We start from the raw sequence: 21669 nt of genomic DNA, 5'->3' as shown, positions 1-21669 counted from the left end.
AGGGAGGCATTGTTTGTGCTGGTCCCCTTGACCACAATTTGGATTTTACATCCCATCCTTGTCACCTTGTCACAAGTTCCATGACCTTGGTTAAGTTATGTAAACCCCCTGAGCCTCAATTTCTTCACTGGCAAAATGAGAATAAGTTAGAACATACTTCATAGGGTTGACCAATACCAAATTAGAGGTGTCTCATTATATTCAAGTTCCACTCTCTGGATAGTTCTAAATGCAGCAATTAAGGCCTCCTCAGTATATTTTATAGCTTTATCGATATTATAGTCACTGCTCAATTCATATATTTAGAGTACCAGGTCTTTTGGACATAAACCACTTTCTTTTTGTTTCTCTGAAAAATCTGATCTTATTTAAGAGATAAACATCTTTCCAGTAAACAATGGCTTTTGCTAGATAGGACTATTAAAAGATATCTTAACAGCTCAGGGAGTTTCAAAACCAGCCTGAGTGCTTTAGTTCCATTGCTGACATAAAACAAACATTTGCCAGCTGCCAGTGGAGACCCTGGGTATTTCATCAGCCTCCTCACTGGTCACCCAGACCAAGTTGTCAAAATGTGGTCCCAGACTAGCAAGCATATCAGCTTCTCCTAGGAACTTGTTAGAAACACAGATTCTCATGTCCACCTTTGCCCTACTGAATCAAAAATTCTGGGAGTGGAGCCCTGTGATCTTTTAAGGGCCCTCCAGGTGACTCTGCTGCCCCTTCAAATCTGGGAACCACTGGCCAAATGTTTGCAGGCAGAATGACCTAAGATATTTTGTTAGTGGTCACAGGCAAAAATTTGACCAGATTTGAAGAACCTTCTGAGCCCAGGTAGGTGCAACCAACTGAAATGGTCTTCATTGCCTTACGAACATTTTAGTATCATCCCCAATCTTATTTTGTCCAAGCTGGACCTTCAGCAGGCCGCACCATTGCTCAGCATCTTTGCTTCAAGCTTCAGTTCACAAATGAAGTTTAGAAAGGCCTTCCCCATGTACCTTCCGTAGTAGAACAGCTTGACTACCTGGGTGTTCTCCATCCATGGTTATTAGGTAGCCCAGGGGCTGGCATGCTATAGGAGTGCACTGAGCCAGGAGATGAATGCTCCTCACTTGTGAATTTTAGATTCTCTCTGGCCCTTCTTCAGAGCAACAAGTCACTTGCCTTCCCTGAGCCCTAGTCTCCATTGCTCTACCACAGGGAATAATAACCCTTGATCTCCTTTCCACAACAGCGATAGGAGCTGGGGGACAATAGGATCAGTCAGTGATTCTCCAGTTTGATTGCATGTTGATCTCACAAGAGGGGAGTGCTAAAAAATACCCATGTCTGAGATGCCTGGGGGGCTTAGTCAGGTAAGCATCCAACTTTTGGTTTTTGTTCAGGTCATGATCTCACATGTTCATGAGTTTGAGCCCTGTGCCAGGCTCTGTGCTGACAGTGCAGAGCCTGGTTGGGATTCTCTCTCTGCCCCTCCCCACTCTCAAAATAGATAAATAAACATAAAAAAAAATACCCATGTCTGGTCCACTCCCAGACATTCTGGTTTAATTGGACTAGGATATGGTCTGGGCATAGGATTTCTAGGGTAGAGCCAGATTGGAGAACCATGACTGTAGGTAAATATTGTCTTTCCTCATAAGCACTTGTAGAGTGTCAGTGAGATTACATGAGAGTACCGTCTAAAAGGTTTAAACTAAAGATTTATACAGTTCTACCTAGAAAAATTGAGATGATTTAGGAAGTATTTAAAAAATAGTTGTGGAAGGGAAGAAGTAGATCTATGGGGGATGTCAATCACCTTCCCGTTGAGCAGTTTCCCCTCTTCTGTACCTGTCTTGTGATTTCTTTCCTGGCATGTTAAGGATCAGAGAGATTTAGGTTCATCTTTGCCTTAATGTGAAAATCTTTAAATTCCCATTGCAGCAGTAATGCTTCTGAATAAATTGGTCTAAGCTGCTGTGGAGATGTAAGCCTGGGGGTTGGGCCTCCAGTGCATCTTCTGTCTGACCTCAGCAGAACCCAGTCTGGATTTCATACATACATCTGTGTCCTTGAGCCTCCAAGAGAGTGGGGAGTGCAGACATTGTCACCATATAGATTATAGCCTGTGGGTAAGAACTAATAATAGCTAACATTTATTAAGACTTTAGATTATGCCAAGGTCTGGGCTGTGGGCTCTGAATGCATTTTCCAATTTAATTCTCATAGCAGCCCAATGAGATAAGAACAGATACTATCCATTCTGCTGATGGGGAAACTGAGGCTTAGGGAGTTTGAAAATTTGGCCCAGGATTATAAGCTAATAAGTGGCAGAACTGGGATTCAAAATCAGTCTGCCTGCCCCCAAAATGCACGTTCTTCAGCATCCTGTAGGTCAGGCAAGGCTGTCAGGGAGAGCAACACTGACTTCATACTGGTAATTCAGCCCAGAGCCCCCTTCACTATGGTGATTCCTGCAGTGGCGACTTCTTCCAGTGCTCAGGGTCTGTTTGGAGAGCCAGACTTTTGTGTTTGCTCTACTCGTTTTAGCAGATGTCCTCCTTCAGTAAGCAGGGAGTAAGCTGTTTTTCTGAGTACAGTAGGTTTTACAAAATCCCCCCAGGGTTCAGTGACCTGACCAAATTCTTTGGTCCATGGTGGTGATCAGCATCCTTCTTCACCTTCCTTAGTGACTGTGTTCAGTAGAGCTCCATCTCTTATTACTTTGGCACAAAAGACTTAGCAAGAATCAAGTTCCTCTTGGACCTTGGTGTCTTCACAGCACATGGGCTTGGTCTGCAACATTCTGCTTGCCCAGCGGAACATGCTGTGGGATGTTTGTTTGGGGTTCACTAGAAGTCATTTGGGTCATCTCAGGCCCAAACTGGCTCTAGCTGGGCATGAGTTACCTTGCACTTCTTTGGCACATTAGGTAGAATTGAAACAAAAGAATACCTTACCTGCATGTATTTGGTTTTTGGTGGGAGCTGTGCTAGGAAAGGGTACAGCAGTGACCAAAGGCAGACATTGCCCTTCATGGAATTTATACAGAAATAATGAAAACATAATGTAATTACACACTAGGAAAATGAAGAGGATCCTGTGTTAGAAAATAGCATTTCTGGGGCACCTAGGTGACTCAGTTGGTTAAATGTCTACCTCTTGATTTCAGCTCAGGTCATAATCTCGTGGTTCCTGAGTTCAAGCCCACATCAAGCTCTGCTCTGATAGCGTAGAGCCTACTTGGGATTCTCTCTCTCTCTGTCTCTCTGTCTCTCTCTCTCTCTGCCCCTTCCCTGCCCATGCTCTCTCGTGCCTGCATGTACTCTCTCTCTCTCTCAAAATAAATAAACTTAAAAACATTTTTTAAAAGAAAATAGCAGACCTTGTGAATGACACCAGAGGTCAAGCCATAAAGTTGTAAAGTTCTGTAATTAGAAACTAATTAAAAACACTGAATTTGCTTTTACCTTTAAATAAAGTACATCTATAATGATGGCCTGTCTCCCTCTTTGACCAGGTTTTCTTAATTCCAGTCAGTAGCTTTCACATTCAACTTAGTGGTAACAAACACGGTTTCTTCTTAACTTTGGCCAAGGAGCTAGGTTTCCCCTGAGGCAGCATCGTCTATTGAATGCATACATCTGGACCCCCTAAGAGTGGCTTAGATGCAGATTTCCAGGCCCAGCCAGTCAACATAATCAGAATCTACGGGTTATGTGGAACTCAGACTCCACATTTGTAACAAGAACCCCCAAGTGATTTTGATGCCCTCTTAAGTTTGAGAACCACTGAACCCAACCAGGACTAGAATCCCTCCAGCCTCTTCTGCAACTTGGCCTACTTCTTGGTCCTCATAGCAAAGAAATCTCTCTTTTTCTCAGGCATCTGTGGATTTCTCTCCAGTGTGCTCAGGTGTTCCCTCTCCAAGAATCAGTCTTCAGTCTGTATGCTCCTACCCCATACCCTCCCTCTGAAGACACAGGAGTCCTGTAACCACTGGCTCCATAACCCCTATTCACGTTTTAGTGCTCCCCCCCCCCCATGCTCTGATCACAGTTCCAGAAAGGTCACAGGAGCCACACAGTGATATCTTCCTTGACTTAACAATGTGGCTGCCCCTCCTCCGTCACCGATGTCCTTTTTTTTCCTTTTTTATTTATTTTGCTGAGATATAATTGACATATACATTTAGTTTTAGGTGTACAATGTAATGATTCAGTTTTGTATATTGCAAAATGATCATCACAAAAGTCCAGTTAACATCCATCAATACATAGTTATAATTTTTTCTTCTTGTGATGAGAACTTGTAATATTTACTCTTAGCAATTTTCAAATAATGCAATGCAATATTGTTAATTGTAGTCACCGTGCTGTATATTATATCTCCAGGGACTTATTTTTATAAATGGAAGTTTGTACCTTTTGACCTCCTTCACTTATTTTGCCTGTCACACCTCCTGCCTCTGCCAACCACCGATCTGTTCTCTGTATCTGTGAGCTTGCTTGTTTTGTTTTGTTTTTGGATTCCATGTATGAAATCATACAGTATTTACCTTTCTCTGTCTTATTTCACTTACCTTAATGCCCTCAAGGTCCATCCATATTAACACAATATTTCATTGTTCTTTATGGTGGTAGTATTCCATTGTATACATACACCACATTTTCTTTACCCATTCATTCATCGGTTTCCATATCTTGGCTGTTGTAAATGATGCTGCACTGAACATGGGGTGCAGATACCTTTTTGAATTAGTGTTTTCATTTCCTTCAAATAAATACCCAGAGGTGGGATTGCTAGGTCATATGGTAGTTCTACTTTTAATTTTTTTGAGGAACCCCCATACTGTTTTTTCATAGTGGCTATACCTATCTACATTCCCACCAACAATGCACAGGCATATAGTGGTGGTGTTGACACACCTCCTTTATTGGCAGTCACTCTTTTTTTTTCTTTAAATGTTTATGTATTTTTGAGAGAGAGCACATGAGAGCATGCACGAATTGGGGAGGGACAAGAAGAGGGGGGCAGAGAATCTCAAGCAGGCTCTGCACTGACAGAAGAGAGTCTGATGCGGGGCTCAAACTCATGAACCATGAGACAATGACCTGAGCTGAAGTCAGATGCTTAACCAACTGAGCCACCCAGATGCCCCAGCAGTCACTCTTCTGCAGGAAAGGAAAGGCATTTTTTGGCCTTATCTCCTATTGCTCTTCCCTAATAGTGTCCTGTGACCGACCCCAGGCTTTCTGCTACCTCCTCCACAGTGAAAGCTCAAATGCCCATTTCCAGTTATCTGCTGGACATCATTTCTGGGTCCAGACAAACACTGCATGCAGTCAGTCTACCACAGATCTAAACCTGAATCCAGCCCTGGTCTCTTGCCTTTTCTGCCATTACCATGAGAAAATGCCACTCTAAACCTGCATGGTTCAAATTCTGAAGATCCAAAAGGTATACAGCAAAATGTAGGTACCCCTCCCACCTGGTCCCCACTTACCCAGTTCCCCCACCACACACAGGCAACCCCTGTTTCCATCATCTGGATTCTTCCTCCTATCTAACTGCCAATTCTTCTGCCCTTTCTTTTGTAGACTCTGACACCTTCCTTTTCTGTTCATTCCTATTGAAGCTTAATTGAAAATAAAGACAAAATGAGAGGACTCCCCCTCCAGCCAACCTGTAGCCTGCTTTCAGATTAGTCTTACATAACCCAATGCTGACCACCCCTCTCTTCATACTCTTTAGGGTCCTCCTGAGTTTACTGAGGGGCATCCTTCTGAGTTTGACAGTCAAAACCTCTCGAAGCTGGTCCCACTCCATTTTCTACATCTCTCACTCTTTGCCTCGCTTTCCTCATTAATAAGATGGTGGTGATAGTATTGACCTCATACTATTTTTAAAGATATTTAAAAAATCTTTTTCCCATGCACATTTTGGAATCTTGCAAATTTTGATATAATTTTAAACTTACAGGAAAGTTGCAAAAATGTAAGAAATTTCCATACACCCTTTACCCACATTTACCAATTTTTATGTTACCCGGTTACCTTATAGTCTCTCATTTTCCCTACGTGTAAGTTTGTGAGTCTATGTATGTTTGTATATATATACAAACGCATATAATTTAATATATAAGACCATTATATATATAAACCATTTAAGAGTAAATTGGTTATTACTCAAGTTAGACATCACGTCTCTTTGCCACTAAATACTTCAGTGTTTAGTATCTTTTGTGTCTGAATGCCTGTATATGTGTGTATAAGAAACAAAACATCCCCTTACATAACCATACTTCATACAATTTCAGTAAGTTTAAATTAAACTGTCTAAAATACTTTACACAGTGCCCAACAGCATTGTAGGTGCCAGTCATTGTTAGCTGTGGTTACGGAGCTGTCTTCATTGGTCCTCTTGCTTGTAGTCCACCTGGGTTAGTGGCAGTGCCCAAACATGTCCTGCACTTTGCCATTCTCCCGTTGTGGGCCTGTTTCCCAGCCCCTGCCTATATCCAGGGAAGTCCCACCTCCCTCCCAGGCCACGGGTGATGCTACCTGCCCCATGGGGCCTTCCCTCTTCCCTCTTCCCTCATCCATCATCTCCCTCCCTCCTCCTGCCTGGAAGGGATCTACTTTAAGTCAAGTCTGTTCTAGTCAAAAGCAGGAAAAGCCCACACGAGGTGGTTCTTGAAAAAGAGGCTGCTATGAGCTTAGATTTCACAGGAATCTAAGAAAGGGAATAGCAGCCCCCATTGCTGGGCAGGTGGGAGCTGCCTCTGGAGGCCATGAGAGGTTTCTGCTGCCTCCTGAAATCTACAAACAACAAATCTAAAATAAATTGCATAAGTTTGCAAACCTTGTTTCGAATCAGTTCTGCCTCTAACTTGCTGTGTAACTTCAGGCAACCTACTTAATCTCCTTGAGCCTCAGTTTCCTGGTTTTCTACAAATAAGGCTAAGCATAAGAAAATAATAGCCAGGATTTTATTGAATGCTAAGTGCTACGCTAAATATTCTATATTTATTAGTTCAGCCAGCTGTCACACTGACTATCTAGGAGAGGTACTATAACTCTCCCCATCTACAGAGGAGGAGGTGGAGGCATAGAGGGGGCTAATGTGATTTGCCCCAGAAAGTGGCAAAACTGGGGTTCAGTTTCGGGTTGTCTGGCTTCAGAGCTCTCACTCTTAAATTGCCATCCACTTTGAATCCATGGATTCTCCCATGTAAGGCACTTAACTGACAGCAAGCCTCAGACTAAATACTCAAAAATGTTAGCAGTTATGATATTACCACAGCATTAGATGACCCCTATCGCCTTCATGGCCCCAGCCTGTCTCATAACCCTTCAGCCCAGCAACCACAGCTAACTTGGTGTCCAGAATTTCAAATTCGTATGAGAAATGCTGGTTTGGAAAAATCACAGAGCTGACCTTCACTTGGACTCAGTCTGGTACAGGAAACCATGACAAGGGAAGCGTCAGGGATGCCGTGGTGCCAACCACAGCAACTGTCTGCTCAGGACAGGCTGTGGACACGTGGCCATCCCCAGGTCGTTCTTTCTCGGAACTTCTAGAGTAGATTGTTCTGATTCGGTGTCAGTGAGTAAGACCTGGTGGTTCCTGTATCTGAGCACATGCTGGATTCTGAGCTCTGCTTCTGGCCTCACCTCTGTGTGGCTAACTCCCACTCGCTTGTGTGATCCCTGCCTTCTTGCTACGGGAAGTGTGGGCTGTGGACCAGCACATCAGCATCGCCTGGGACCTTGCTAAAAATGCAGAATCTCAGGCTCCACCCCAGGCCCACTGAATCAGAAACTGATTTTTCTTGTTGTTTGTTTTTTAAACATGAAATGCTACATGAATTTGTGGGTCATTGCGGAGGGGCCGTGCTAACCTTCTCTGCATTGTTCCAATTTTAGTATATGTGTACTGCCGAAGCAAGCAAAAGAAACTGCATTTTAACAAGATCGCAGTGGCCCTTACGCACGTTCGTGTTTGAGTAGCACTGACCAGACCATTCAGTACTACATTGCATAGCCGTGGCTTGTTTGTTCGCCTTAATTTTTGGTTTTTGTTCTATGGCTGACTGTGCCTCTTACTAAACTCTGATGTAGGGTATCCCACATAGCTGTATTATCAGTAAACACTGGATTATTACAACCAGTTATAAACACTGTCCGTGGAAAAGAGTTCTTAGCCTGTTCCCAGAACTCCGCATGGGATGAGGGATTGAAGCTGGATGGGGTGTGAAGGTCAGTTGAAAGGGGATCACACCTGCTGACAAAAGGCAGGTCCTGAGGCTGCAGCGTATTCAGCAGCTGGGTCCAAGCAGATGCAGACTGTGTGGGAAGTCCCCAGGGTAGCCGAACTCGGCCCTTGGGAACATGGGGCAGTGGGAAGTTGGGAAGCATTGGGAGGCTAGTGCCTGTGGCTCTAACACATAATAAGGAGGCAGCCCAGCAGGCACTTGGCAGAGATCACAAAGGCAGGGTTCCAGGCCTCAGAGACCAGTGGCAAGAGCAAGGAGGTCTGGGAATCCCCCATAAGCTTCCCAGGCAGAGGCTTGAGCCAGCGAAATAAATGGTGGACTCCCTGGAACTAGCACTGAATAGGACAAAAATATTGCTGCACAGGTACTAGTAGAAACAATCCCTTCGGCCAAGGCTTAGGCTGGTTGAGCCAGAGCCCCAACATGCAATCCCTGGTCCAAGCTAGGAGGAGCCTGAGTGAGGTGGTGCTGGGGTGTCAGAGGCCAGGCTTCTGGTAGGGGGGACCCAGGACAGGAGGGGCAGGGAGCCAGCTGTGGGCTGCAGAGAAAGTCTGAAAGACATCTAAAGACTGCCCTGCCTTCCCTGGTGTGAGGTTGGTGAGGAGGTGTGGCCAGATTCCAGGAGGCTTTCCCATCACTGCTTTCTGGGCCCCAGTTTACCTGTAGACAGCCTTTGGTGTAAACATGGACTTTGACCTGACACATTCCTGAGATGATGCCCATTGTCATCTCGTGGAACACAGTGACAGCCATCCCTGTGAGTGGGGGCTCCTAACACCCTCCCTGAGTTCATTTCTAGTTTGTTTGATGTTGGCATGTCTGTCTGTGTAAAATGACGGAAGAACGAATCATTAATGAGCTGGCCAAAGTCCCTTTGGGAAAATTCCAGGAAAATAAACCAATATTCCATCAAAGCCACAAATGGCTCTTTTTTTTTTTTTTTTTTTTTTTCCATTCCTTCAAAGCAGGGTTTCTCAGAGTGTGGTCCATAGACCTCCTGCCTTAGACTCCCCCAAGGAGCTCATAAAACAGATTTCTGGGCCCCCACCTGAAATCTACTGAATCAGAATCTCATTGGGGCTTTCAGGAATGTGCATTTTAAATATGCTACCCAGAGGATTCTCATATGCCTTCAACTTGAAACCCTCTCCTCCCCGCCTGCATGAACAGTGTGTGTGCCCTGCCTGCTATTCCTCCCTCCCTGTGCTGCTAAGCATAAGGGCCTCCTCTTGTGGGGAGCCTGCCTTGTCCCAGCTCTGGTCAGGGCCCCTCTGTGCACCCTTGTCACATGCACCCACCACGGAGCCATCATTCTTTTCGTGTCTGTGTTCTCCCAGGCCCAGCACAGTGGTGTCGAACACTTGATTGGTACTAATAAATGAATGGATACCCCTCAAGGCAGCTGAGAGGCCAAGGGAAAGTCACAGAGTAAAGGGTGAGGACTGCAAGCCTCCTGATAAGGAAGTCTGTCACCTTTTGACTCCTTTCTTCTTCATCCGGTCAAGTTTTGGAGCCAGAGGGCAAGCGTTGGACCCTGGGAGAGCCCATGGCTCTGATTGGCTGGGGATACAGCCTACCTGTGTGGGAGCCCAGCTCTGTTGTCTGCCGGTCAAGGAGACTCCTGATGTAGAAGACAAGACTCCAGGCCAGTTTGCCAGCCCCGGCCTGACCCCACATCCAGAGCCGCTAGCTTGCGCAAGCCGCCTCATCAGACAGGAAGAGAGGTAAAGAATAGCGCTATTGGACCATGGAACTCCCACAAGTACTTTCCGCCAGTTTCTCAGTGTTTGCTACCCTGATTTTCTGTGTAAGGTTCTGAATTGCTGTTTGCCAAACCAGTAACTGTTGACCCAACAGAAATCACACAGAGAGAAGCCCTGGACAGGCTGTCTCAATCATGTCAGTGAAGGTAGAGCCAGATGCCTGTGATCTGATAACATGGCCCATCACCTCTGTCGAAAAACAAGATGCAGTTCCTTATTCTTCACTTGAGCACCATGAAACCTGCTTTGCAAGTCCAGGGTCCGTCTTCTGATCCTGCTTGCTTATCTCTGTGTGTTTGGCGGGCAGGGGACTTTTGAGCACCAGCAGGATGTAGGGGTCCTGGTGCAACTCTACCTTTATCCCAGACGGCTATGACCACAGGGGACCTCACTGACCTCTTGATGCCTGAGGTCAGGATAAGGGCAGTCTGCTCTCAGTCCAAAGTAGGCTAAGAACCTTCCTTGGTCCTTTGAAAAGATAGGATTGGCTGAGTTCTAGGGGTAGGCAGAGCAGCTGAGACTTGAGTATGCAGTAGGCCCTCAGCAAATGCTTCTTAAATTGACTTGATGAAAGGGGAGCCTCCAGTTCTAGGTAATGTGGGCTGTGTCCAAATCCTCCAGATGTTTGCTGCTAAGGTTGTAGGTAATTACTGAGTTTCTTTTGTGCTTTCTTCATAAGGGTGTTATTTCTGAATCTACTCCCTTTCTCTTCTCATCTCCTCAAATGACACTTGATTTGCTTGTAGGAGGAGGACAGTGCTGTGCTATCATTTGGTCAAGATTTTATATTCAAAAGTCTTGTTAGATGCTGTGGAAACTTCCTGGAGGTTATGACAGCTGCTGGGTACCAAGGAATTTCATAAGCATTTACTGTTTTGCTTGTCCTCACCTTCCAAATGAAGCAGTTGAGGCCCAGGGAGGTTAGGGAATTTATCAGGGTCACACAGCAAGTTGGCAAGAGAGTCGGGTTTCCATCTAGGACGGCTCAGTGCTCGTCACTGCCACTTTGTCTCCTGGAGGTCTTTGGCTTGCATTGATGTAACATTGCTAACACTAGCTGAGTTCTCCACCACTTCTCAGAGGGTTTTGTGTATGTGTCCTGATTTGAGAATTAGTTAAGCTCTCGCACTCTCCAGGGTGCTATGGCTGGAATCCGGGCGCTGGAGGAAGTTCCTGCGTCCTTCCTAGAGTCCACAGGCAGCCAGCTCCCACAGACCCTCCTCTGTAGGGCAGTGAGGACAGGGGGTGCTGCCCAGTGGTTGGTGGGTAGCATGGCCGGGGTGTGTGGAGGAGGTGAGGTTTTGATGACCCACAGGACACATGCTCCCTGTCAGCTCCCAGGCACTGCACCAAGGCCCTTCCCCCCTACCATACCATCCTCTTCTATTTCCCTCTCTGGCCCCTGGCCTCTTAGAATCTATAGCTGTTTGGAAAAGTGAGCATGGAGGCCTTTTCAGAAAGAGTCTTGTTCTCCAGTATTCCCAATATCCTCAACACACTGGAGAGAGACAGAGACAGAGAAGCAGGATTGTGTGGGAAGGAGAGGCAAGTGTATGGGAACAGTTCACAGTGTCGATGCAGTTGCTAACGACTCCTGGGATTTGTCTCCCAAATGTCCTGCTTGCACGCAGGGGCGCTGCCTGCCTTTGTGAGGGCCCACACCACACTGAATGATGTGTTATCAATACAGTACAATAGCCCTGGATGTCATGAAGAGCACGGTGTTAGGAGGACACAGCCATGAGGAGATGGAAGGGCCTTTTTACACAGCATGAGCCAGCTTTTATTGTATAACCCCTGGGCCTACTGGCCCTTTGTTCTGTTTTCTTTGACAAAGGCTTTTTTTTTTTAACTTTCTGATTAGAAACCAGTAGTTTAAGCCTGCTAATCACCTCTTCTGGCTTGGCATGTGGACCAGGGAAAGGCCATAGCACTTAATCTGTTTGCAAAGGCTCTCTCAGTTCCAGAAGTTCAGAAATGTAGTCACTCCCTCCACACTTAAAAAAAAAAAAAATTATTCAGGGTAATTCCTACTGTAATTATAATAATAAACATTCCAAGGTGTATTACAAGGATACCTCTGTTTTTAAATGTTTATTTTGAGAGAGCACGTGTGAGAGCTGGGGAGGTGCAGAGAGAGTGGGGAGAATCCCCATCAGACTCCGCAATGTCAGCACGGAGTCTGATGTGGGGCTTGAACCCACAAACCGTGAGATCATGACCTGAACTGAAATCGACTCAGATCAATGTACTGAGCCAGCCAGGTGCCCCTAAATTAATGTTTTAAAAGGTAAACTTGAAAAATTATCCTTGGGGTGCCCGGGTGGCTCAGTTGGTTGGGCGTCTGACTCTTGATATTCTTTCAGGTCATGATCCCAGGGTAATGGAATTGAGCCCCGAGTCAGGCTCTGTGCTAAGAATGGAGCCTGCTTGAGATCTCTCGCACCCTCTTCTCCCTCTCACCCTCTCGCACATTCCCACACTGTCCCTCCGTCTCCCTAAAATAAAAAGGGGCTCCTGGGTGGCTCAGTCGGTTAAGCATATGACGTTGGCTCAGGTCATGATCTCACCGTTTGTGTGTTTGAGCCCCACGTTAGGCTGTGTGCTGACAGCTCCAAGCCCAGAGCCTGCTTCAGAGTCTGTGTCTCCCTCTCTCTGCCCCTGCCCCACTTGTGCGCTGTCTCTGTCTCTCTCTCTCCCAAAATAAATAAACATTAAAAAAAAATTTTAAATAGAAAAACACATAAATTTATTTTTGATTGGGGAAAATATAAAATTTACCGTTTTAACCACTTAAGGGTCCAATTCAGGGGAATTTAGCACATTCACGGTGCTGTGCAACCATCACCACCATCCATCTCCAGAACTCTTTTCATCTTGTAAAACTGAAACTCTGTATCCATTAAACTCTTACCTCCTCATTCACCTCTCCCCAGCCCCTGACAAACACCATTCTACTTTCTGTTTCTACCAATTTGACTGCTCTGGGTACCTCATATGACTGGAATCATGTAGTATTTGTCTTTTTTGTGACTGGCTTATTTTCCTTAGCATAATTCCCTTAGCATTTCCCTTAGTTGTCAGAATTTCTTTCCTTTTTAAGGCTGAATAGTATTCCATTGTATGTGTATATACTATATTTATCCACTCATCCATTTGTGGACACATGGGTTGCTTTCACCTTTTGATTATCATGAATGCCACTATAAACAAGGGTGTACGGATGTCTATTCCTGTCATTGCCTTAAATCTTTTGGATATATTCCCAGAAGTGGAATTTCTGGGTCATATGGTAATTCTACTTTTAATTTTTTGAGGAACCATTACACTCTTTTCCACAGTGGCTGCACCATTTTACCTTCACACCAGCAGTGCACAAGGCTTCCAATTTCCCTACACCCCCACCAAGACACTTGTCATTTCCTGGGTTTTTTTATATTAGCCGTCTGAATGGATATGAGATGGTATCTCGTGGTTTTGATTTGCATTTCCCTAATATTAGCGGTGTTGAACATCTACACAGATACTTTTTAAGTTTATTTATTTTGAGAGAGAGAGAGAGAATGAGTGAGCTGGGGGGGGCTGGAGTGGGGGTGACACAGGATCTGAAGCAGGCTCTGTGCTGACAGCAAAGAACCTGATGCGGAGCTCAAACTCACGAACCATGACATCACGACCTAAGCCAAAGTTGGACGCTTAACTGACTGAGCTACGCAGGTGCCCCTACACAGATACTTTTTAAAAAACTAACTCCTTGTGTTTTTGAATATAGAAAGGCAGTAAAATGTACATTTGAGGAGCTGAATCTTAGAAACCAAATTGCCTGGGTTTAATGCTGATTCCACTTCTTCCTGACTTTGTCACCTAGGTCAGCTGCAAGATCTTTCTGTGCTTCAGTTTCTCATCTGTAAAATGGGATAATATGTAAACTGATCTCATGGGGTTACTGAGAGGATTCAAGGAACTAATACAGAGAAGCCCTATCGAATACTTCAAGACTCCTTACGTGTTTTTGATAACTTTAGGGCATCATTACTGTGAACAGAAGAGAATCGGCTGCCTTCCATCAGCCAGGGGTTGTTTTTTCTTCTCTGCCTGCTTTTTTTTCTCAAGTGGGGATGTTGGGGTGAGATGGTAGCTGGAATCTGGTGGTTTTCCACCCCAAGGTGGTCATGTCAGGGGGAAAAAGAACAGAGGCAGCCTCCAATATCCATCTTGAAACTTGGCAGAATCTGGGTTTGAGAGTGAGTGTTTGCAGAGTGGGCAACTGGGAAATGGGATGAGGCCAGGCAGTCTGGTGGAAGGGAGCTGCTCTGGTCCCTCAGCCAGTAACTTTGACAGCCTTTCTAACCATCTGGATGACGAGTGGTTCCGAATGCCTTAAAGGAAGACAGTGAGCTAAGGGTTGATGTTGCTACCTCTGTTACCATAGGATACCACATCCTAAGGACCTGGATAACTGTCCTCAGGCCTGCGTTGCCTGGGTCCCCTGTGTGTCAGCATTTGGGCCTCCATATAGTGCCCCATCTGTAGAACACCAGCTTTTGTCCCAGAGAAATCAGGATTTCCCTGTCCCTGGGATAGATTCCAGGCATGTCAGGAGGACCCTGGGGTTAAAGCTTTCCCTTTGCTTCCCAGAGCAAATCTCTGCCTTGGTCCCCCCAGGGGAGGATGTCATGGGAAAGTCATCCTCATTTCTGATCCTTCCCCAGAGCCTAACCCAATTTCCTTAGCCAGGCAGGAGGAGCAGACACACTGAAGGAAGGGAGAGCTTCCCCTCTCTTGCCTTCACCTGCTTAACTGTCTTTTCCAAGCCCAGCCTGAAACACCATTTACTCAAGAAATCACTCCCCGACTCCCCAGATGGGGCCAGGTTCAGTGTTTACATTCTCTCGAAGAGCAGTATTCTTTTCTTTTAAATCAATTGTTACAGGTGCTTGAGTAGCTCAGTTGGTTAAGTGGCTGACTTCGGCTTAGGTCATGATCTCCCAGTGACTGGGTTCGAGCCCAGGGACAGGCCCAGTGCTGACAGCTTGAGCTGTCATTTAATTTGAGTTTTAAAAAAATTTTAATCAATTGTTTAATGATAATTATTTAATTAGACCATTTATTTCTTTTTAAAAAATTATTTAATGTTATTTATTTTTGAAAGAGAGACAGAGTGGGAGTGGGAGAAGGGCAGAGAGAGAGGAGACACAGAATCCAAAGCAGACTCCAGGCTCCAGGCTGAGCTGTCAGCACAGAGCCTGATGGGGCTTAAACCCACCAGCTATGAAATCATGACCTGAGCTGAAGTCAGACGCTTAACCAACTGAGCCACCCAGGTGCCCCAACCTCATGTTATTTGTTTAATGTCCACCTAGGACTTTTCTAGACAGCCATTCTCAAAGTGTGGTCCCTGAGATTCTCTCAGTGAGTCTGCAAAGTCAAAACTTCATGATAATACTAAGAAGTTATTTGCTTTTTTTTTACTTTCTGTCTATAACAAGAGGACAGTGGAGTTTTCCAGAGGCTACATGCTGTGTGATTTTGCAACACCCTGATGCAAAAGCAGATCTTAGGACTTAGCTATCTTCTCTTCAGCTGTACATTAAAGAATTTTGCAAAAATATAAAGTAATGCCGCTCTTCTCACTAATGTTTTTGGAGGGGACTTAGAAAACATTTAATTATAAAAACATTTAAATTATACATGTATAAATTAAAAACATTTGGGGCGCCTGGGTGGCGCAGTCGGTTAAGCGTCCGACTTCAGCCAGGTCACGATCTCGCGGTCTGTGAGTTCGAGCCCCGCGTCAGGCTCTGGGCTGATGGCTCAGAGCCTGGAGCCTGTTTCCGATTCTGTGTCTCCTTCTCTCTCTGCCCCTCCGCCGTTCATGCTCTGTCTTTCTCTGTCCCAAAAATAATAAACGTTGAAAAAAAAAAAGAAAAAAAGAAAAAAAAAACATTTAATTATAACATTGTTTATGTTAACATGTGATGGGATTACTATTATTTTCAAAGAAATAAGTGTTTTCACATTTTCTCTGATTCTAATGTGGTAAATATTGATAAAAAAAACTCACATGAACAAAAACTCTTTGGAGTCCTCAAGTTTTAAGACAGTGAAGGGGTCCTGAGACCAGAACGTTTGAGAACTATTACCCTAGACAAGACTCAGCAACCTTTTTCTATAAAAAACTAGATAGTAAATATTTTAGGTTTTGTGGACCATACTGCCTGTCTTAACTACTCAACTTTATAGCACAAAGGCAGTCATAGATAATATGTAAACAAATATTGGCTCTGTCCCATTGAAAACTTTATTTACAGAAACAGGCAATGCATGAGTTTGGCCTGCAGGCCCTAGTTTGCCACCTCCTGCTCTAGACTGTAAGCTCTGACAGGTCAAGAACCACATCTAACTTGTAAATTACTTTATCCCCCAACACCTGTTACTTAGTAGATATTTAGTACTTTTAACAGAGTGTTTAGCTGCTGGCAGTACAAGTCAGAAATGACAATGGCTTACCTTCAAGATAGTACTTTACTTCTTTATCACATTAAAAAAATAAAAAAAGGTCAATCAGGATTGGAGTGGTGGTTCCACATAGTCATCAAAGACCCAGGTTCCTTATACTTCTCTGTTCCACCATTCTTAACAAGTGACTTCCATCATTAAACTCATGGCTCAACAAAGCTTAAAAAGCTGCAAGAGAATAAAGCTGATCTGCCAATAAATTCACTGCCGATCACAACAAAACGTTTTTAAACAGATTCTTAGCAGCTCAGTATTCATCATGTCCAGCATATGATAGAATAGGTACTTAGACATAGAAGGAAAGACTCTAGAGACCCAGAGATGGTAGAGGTGACGGAATTAGCAGCAAATGACCTTAAAGTATTATGTTTAAGAATTCAAAGGGAGATATGGGCGCCTGGGTGGCGCAGTCGGTTAAGCATCCGACTTCAGCCAGGTCACGATCTCGCGGTCCGTGAGTTCGAGCCCCGCGTCAGGCTCTGGGCTGATGGCTCGGAGCCTGGAGCCTGTTTCCGATTCTGTGTCTCCCTCTCTCTCTGCCCCTCCCCCGTTCATGCTCTGTCTCTCTCTGTCCCAAAAATAAATAAACGTTGAAAAAAAAATTAAAAAAAAAAAAAAGAATTCAAAGGGAGATAAACCAGTAGAGAAATGGAACAAAATAAAAATTATAGACGAAAACTACAGTATCCCAAATGAAATCCGCTAGATGGATCTAATAGTAGCCTGGATATTGTAGGAAAAAGGAACGTGAGTGTGAAGTCAGGGCAAAAGAAACTCTCCACACAAGGCACCAAGAGAAGAAAAGCTGGGGGGAAAAGGTGAGAACCTCAGCGATCTGTGGGACATCAGGCAGTCTAACAAATGTGTATTTGGATTCTTTTTTTGTTTTTAATTTTTTAATGTTTATTTACTTTTGAGAGAGAGAGTGTGAGTGGGGGAGGGGCAGAGAGACAGAGAGAGAGGGAGACACAGAATCCAAAGCAGGCTCCGGGCTCCAAGCTGATGTGGGGCTCGAACCCACGAACAGTGAGATCATACCCTGAGCTGAAGTCAGATGCTTAACCGACTGAGCCACCCAGGCGCCCCTGGATTCTTGAAAGGAGACAGAGACAGAAATTGAGGAAGAAAATATATTTGAAGATATAATGTCCAAAAAGTTCCAAAGTTGATGAAAAATATCAACCTATAGATCCAAGAAGTTCAACAAACCCCACGCAGGAGAATCATGTGGAAAACCCCATCCAGACACGTCATAATCAAGTTGCTGAAACCTAAAGAGAAAAGAGAAAAACCTTAAAATCAGGCAGCGAATAAATACTATGTACAGGAAAACAATGAGTACACTTTACTGTCTTCTCATCAGAAACAAAGCCCAAGTATAATTGTATATCTCTACAGTGCAAAGCTTAAAGCTGGGGAGGGGTTGGGGGGGGGGGAGTCAGCCTACAATTCTCTATCCAACAAAAAAAATCCTTAAAAGTGAGGGTAAAACCAAGATATTTTCAGATAAAAGCTGAGAGAAATTGTCACCAGCTGACTTACAAAAAAAGAAATGTCAAAAGAAATTCTTCAGGCTGAAAGAAAATCTTATCAAATGGAAACTTGGATCTCCATAAGAAATTAAGGGCCCCGGAAATATAAAGACTTCTAAAATTTTTTTAATTTTATAATTTCTAACTGTTTAAAGCAAACATAAATAGTATATTGTGGATGATGTCTTTAAAGTAGGAAAAAGAACAACCAAACAGATGAGACAAATGGAAACAACTGGCAAGTTCGTAGACTTAATCCAGCTGTATTAATAATTTATTAAAAGTAAATGGATTAAGCACTCCAGTTAAAAGGCAGATACTGTCAGGTGGAGGAGAAAAAAAACAAAACAACCCTCAAGTTTATAAGCTGCCTTGATAGATTCATTTTAAACGTAAATAGACAGCTGGCTAAAACTAAGAGGATAGGAAAACACGAGTAGTGAAAGCGGGGAAATACTAATCAAAAGAAAACTGGAATAGCTATAAGACAAACAGAGTTACGAAAATCACTTAGGTATATACCATACACGAGACAGAGTTTGTAAAATGGGTTAATTCATCAAAAAAGACTATAATTCTGAATGGCATACATCCAATAGCTGAGTTCAAAATACACCCGCTGAATAAGTGATTGGATCCAGTAGAGCAAGTTTTCCGGCTTTTGCAAAGGGAGGGATTGATGGAGGCATTTCCTCATTCTAAGCTGATCTTCTTGAGTCCAGTGATGAGGACAGAGGTGGGCAGAAATAAACTGAACTCCATGGCCTCATTCTGTGCTCGGCGTTGTGACCATCTGTGTCCTTCCTGTGCCTCTCAGAAAGCAGGCCCTGGGGCTCTCTGATAGGAGCCCTTACAGATAGTTCCCACAGGGCACTTCACCTCTTCTTGACATAAAGCATTTTCTGGAAACTGCCAGTCTCACATGAAATGCCAGCAAGGATGTGGGGCTGTTGTTCCTGAGGCTGGAGAGGGCTGGGGTCTTGGAGTGATGGATGTGGTCAGTGTTGGTCACTGGGAACTTCAGGTGTCCCAAGGTATAGGATAAGATGGCAATGTCCACCCTAAGGCTGACTCCTGCCACTCAGATATTAGAAGGGTCTGAGCCAGCATCAGGTGGGACAGGGGGAAGGGGTTAAGGGAATTTTTAAGCAATAATGAAAAGTTGCCTGGAAGAGAGGGAGGAGGTTCTCAGATGAGGTGTGCCTGTTTGGCAGAGAGCTGCATTGTTTCAGGCTGCCCCATTTACTGACAGTCCAACAATGATTCCTTCCTTCCTTTTTTTCCTTCTTTCCTCCCCCCCCCCCCAAACTTTAAAAAAATTCCGGTAAAATCCACATAGCAAAATGTACAGTCTTAAGCACTTTTAAGTGTCTGGTTCTATAGGATTAAGCACATCCACATTGCTATGCACCCATCATTACTGTCCATATCCCGAACTCTTTTCATCTTGCAAAACCAAAATTCTGTACCCATGAAATTCTAACTCCTCATTCACCTCTCCCTCAGTCCCTGGCTACCACCATTTTACTTTCTGTGAATTTGACTACTTCAGCTATTTCATGTCAGTGGAATAATACAGTATTGGTGTTTGTGTGACCGTCTTATTTCAGGTAGCGTCATGTACTAGCATAATGTAAGGTTCATCCATGTTGTAGCATGCGTCAGAGCTTCCTTCTTTTTAAAGGCTGAATAATATTCCATTGTATGTACATGCCACCTGTTGTTTTCCCATTCATCCATTGATGGACACTGGGGTTGCTTCCACCTTTTTGGCTATTGTGAATAATACTCCAGTGAACTTGAGAGTATAGCACTGATTTTGTTTTATTTTGTTTAAAGGTAATGAGGTGAATGTGGGCACAGAAGTTAGTGGTTCAGGACACTGGCGTGACAGCCTTATTTCACACTTGAGACCTAGAACAAAAATGAGCATCTGGGAGAATTTATCCTTGTAAATCTGCGTTTTGGAGAGGACAGAGCTGTTGAGATCGTTTGGGAGCTGAGGTCTTTTAGAGTCTGACCCACCCTGCTGGCAGTTGTTGGCCCTTTGTGGTCCCCATGGCCACCGTCTGAGTTCAGGTGTCCTTTTTGGCACTGGCTGTTGTAATCGTCTCTGGTGAACAGGGTGGCTAGACTCCAAGATCATTTCCCAGCAGCTCAGGTTGCAGCTCCTATTGGAATTTTCTTCCATAGGGCTTTCCAGAGCAAATCGCTCTTCTCGGAAACTTGTCATGGTTCTTCAGTGCCCATAGAAAACCCCAGAATTTCTGAACATGACTCAGGGCCCCACTGGCCTTCCTAATTCCTTCCCCCTCTCCTTCCCTCCATTCCTTCATTTATCAGTTGGTTCATTTGTTCAGCCTGTGTCCTACATTTTTGTATTTGTTTCTGACATGTGTGTCTGATATTGACTCATTCAAATGGTGTGTTAAAGGGCCCAGCACATAGTAAATGCTAGAATGTTTATGATTAAAAGGGTTTTACTTTCTGGGGTCTCATGAGCTCTTCACTGACAACCTTGTGAGGTAAATTCTTTCATACCCAATTGACAAGTTGGAAAATGGAGCTTTAGAAGTGCAGAGAAATGGGTTTGTTATTGGTCCTTGGATCAAATTGAGAACCAGAACCAGCGGTTCTGGTTCTGAATTTGGTATTCCTCTGAGTGACATTGTGGCTTAGTGAGGCCCTAGGAAGCTGGAGGCAGCAAGAATAAATGCTCAGGGGCTCTGGATGTGTGTGTGTCTCTCTCTCTCCAAGTAAAGAGGCCTTGCTGGGGCTGAATTTGATTGAAGAACCATGAAAAGCCAGTGTTTGTAGATGTTCACCTAACAAAAGCCCAAGTGTAAAATGGTGTCTTGTAGCATCAATAGAGTTGGCTGTTTTCCCAACTCTGGAAGGATATATAATGATAATATAAGCTCATTTTGGAAGGAGCATGCTTTTTTTTTTTTCCTCTTCTCTCAACATAGGCTTCATGCCCAGTGCAGAGCCCATTGTGAGCCTTGAACTCCCGACCATGAGATCAAGACCTCTGCTGAGATCAAGAGTCAGACGCTTAACTGACTGAGCCACCCAGGTGCCCCATGCTTCTTTCTTTATAGAGGACCCAGGAGCAAGGAAAAGCCTTACTAAATACGTTGCATTCATGCTGATAAAATTCTGAATGCTTGGCTGGATCAGCCAGGAAGTTGGAGCAAGTAGGTGGATGTGGACTCTTTGTTCCACTATGCAACCCATTAAAATGCTGAGGTTAAGGACAGAAGTGCGCTCAGAAACACCTGCAGAGGGCTAAATGACTTGCTCAAGGTCACCCAGCTAAGGAAAGCTGAGCTGGGCCTCCCACAGCGGAGGATTCCAGGTTCACTGCTGCTTCGAGTGTATCATGCAGCAGCTTTTAATACACACCTTCCATTTGAAGACTGTAATGCAATAGAAAATGGGCTTAGGCATCATTTGTAACCTTGGCCAAGTTAGCTAGTCTCAATGATCTCATCTGCACAGTGTGGATACGAACACTTGTTCCCTGGGCCGCAGCGGAGAACTAATTGGGCAGCCGACAGGTGCTATTTCGTGGTGAGTCCTTGCTTTGTCC

The 21669-nt window shown here is 44.4% G+C and overlaps 1 protein-coding gene and 1 non-coding gene across 2 annotated transcripts in view; one reads left to right on the top strand and one right to left on the bottom strand.

Annotated features, from left to right (window-relative positions):
• The window catches only part of WWC1 (WW and C2 domain containing 1), a 154642-nt gene that overhangs the window by 10172 nt on the left and 122801 nt on the right, over positions 1-21669 (top strand). The window lies entirely within an intron of this gene.
• On the bottom strand, positions 7834-7937 carry LOC115526557. Its single transcript, XR_003972625.1, has one exon. It is a non-coding gene; the product is annotated as a U6 spliceosomal RNA (small nuclear RNA).

Source organism: Lynx canadensis, chromosome A1 (assembly GCF_007474595.2).
Source record: "Lynx canadensis isolate LIC74 chromosome A1, mLynCan4.pri.v2, whole genome shotgun sequence".
Classification (NCBI taxonomy): domain Eukaryota; kingdom Metazoa; phylum Chordata; class Mammalia; order Carnivora; family Felidae; genus Lynx; species Lynx canadensis.
Note: the sequence above shows the minus strand (reverse complement) of the source record. Positions and strands in the feature narration are given on the sequence as shown.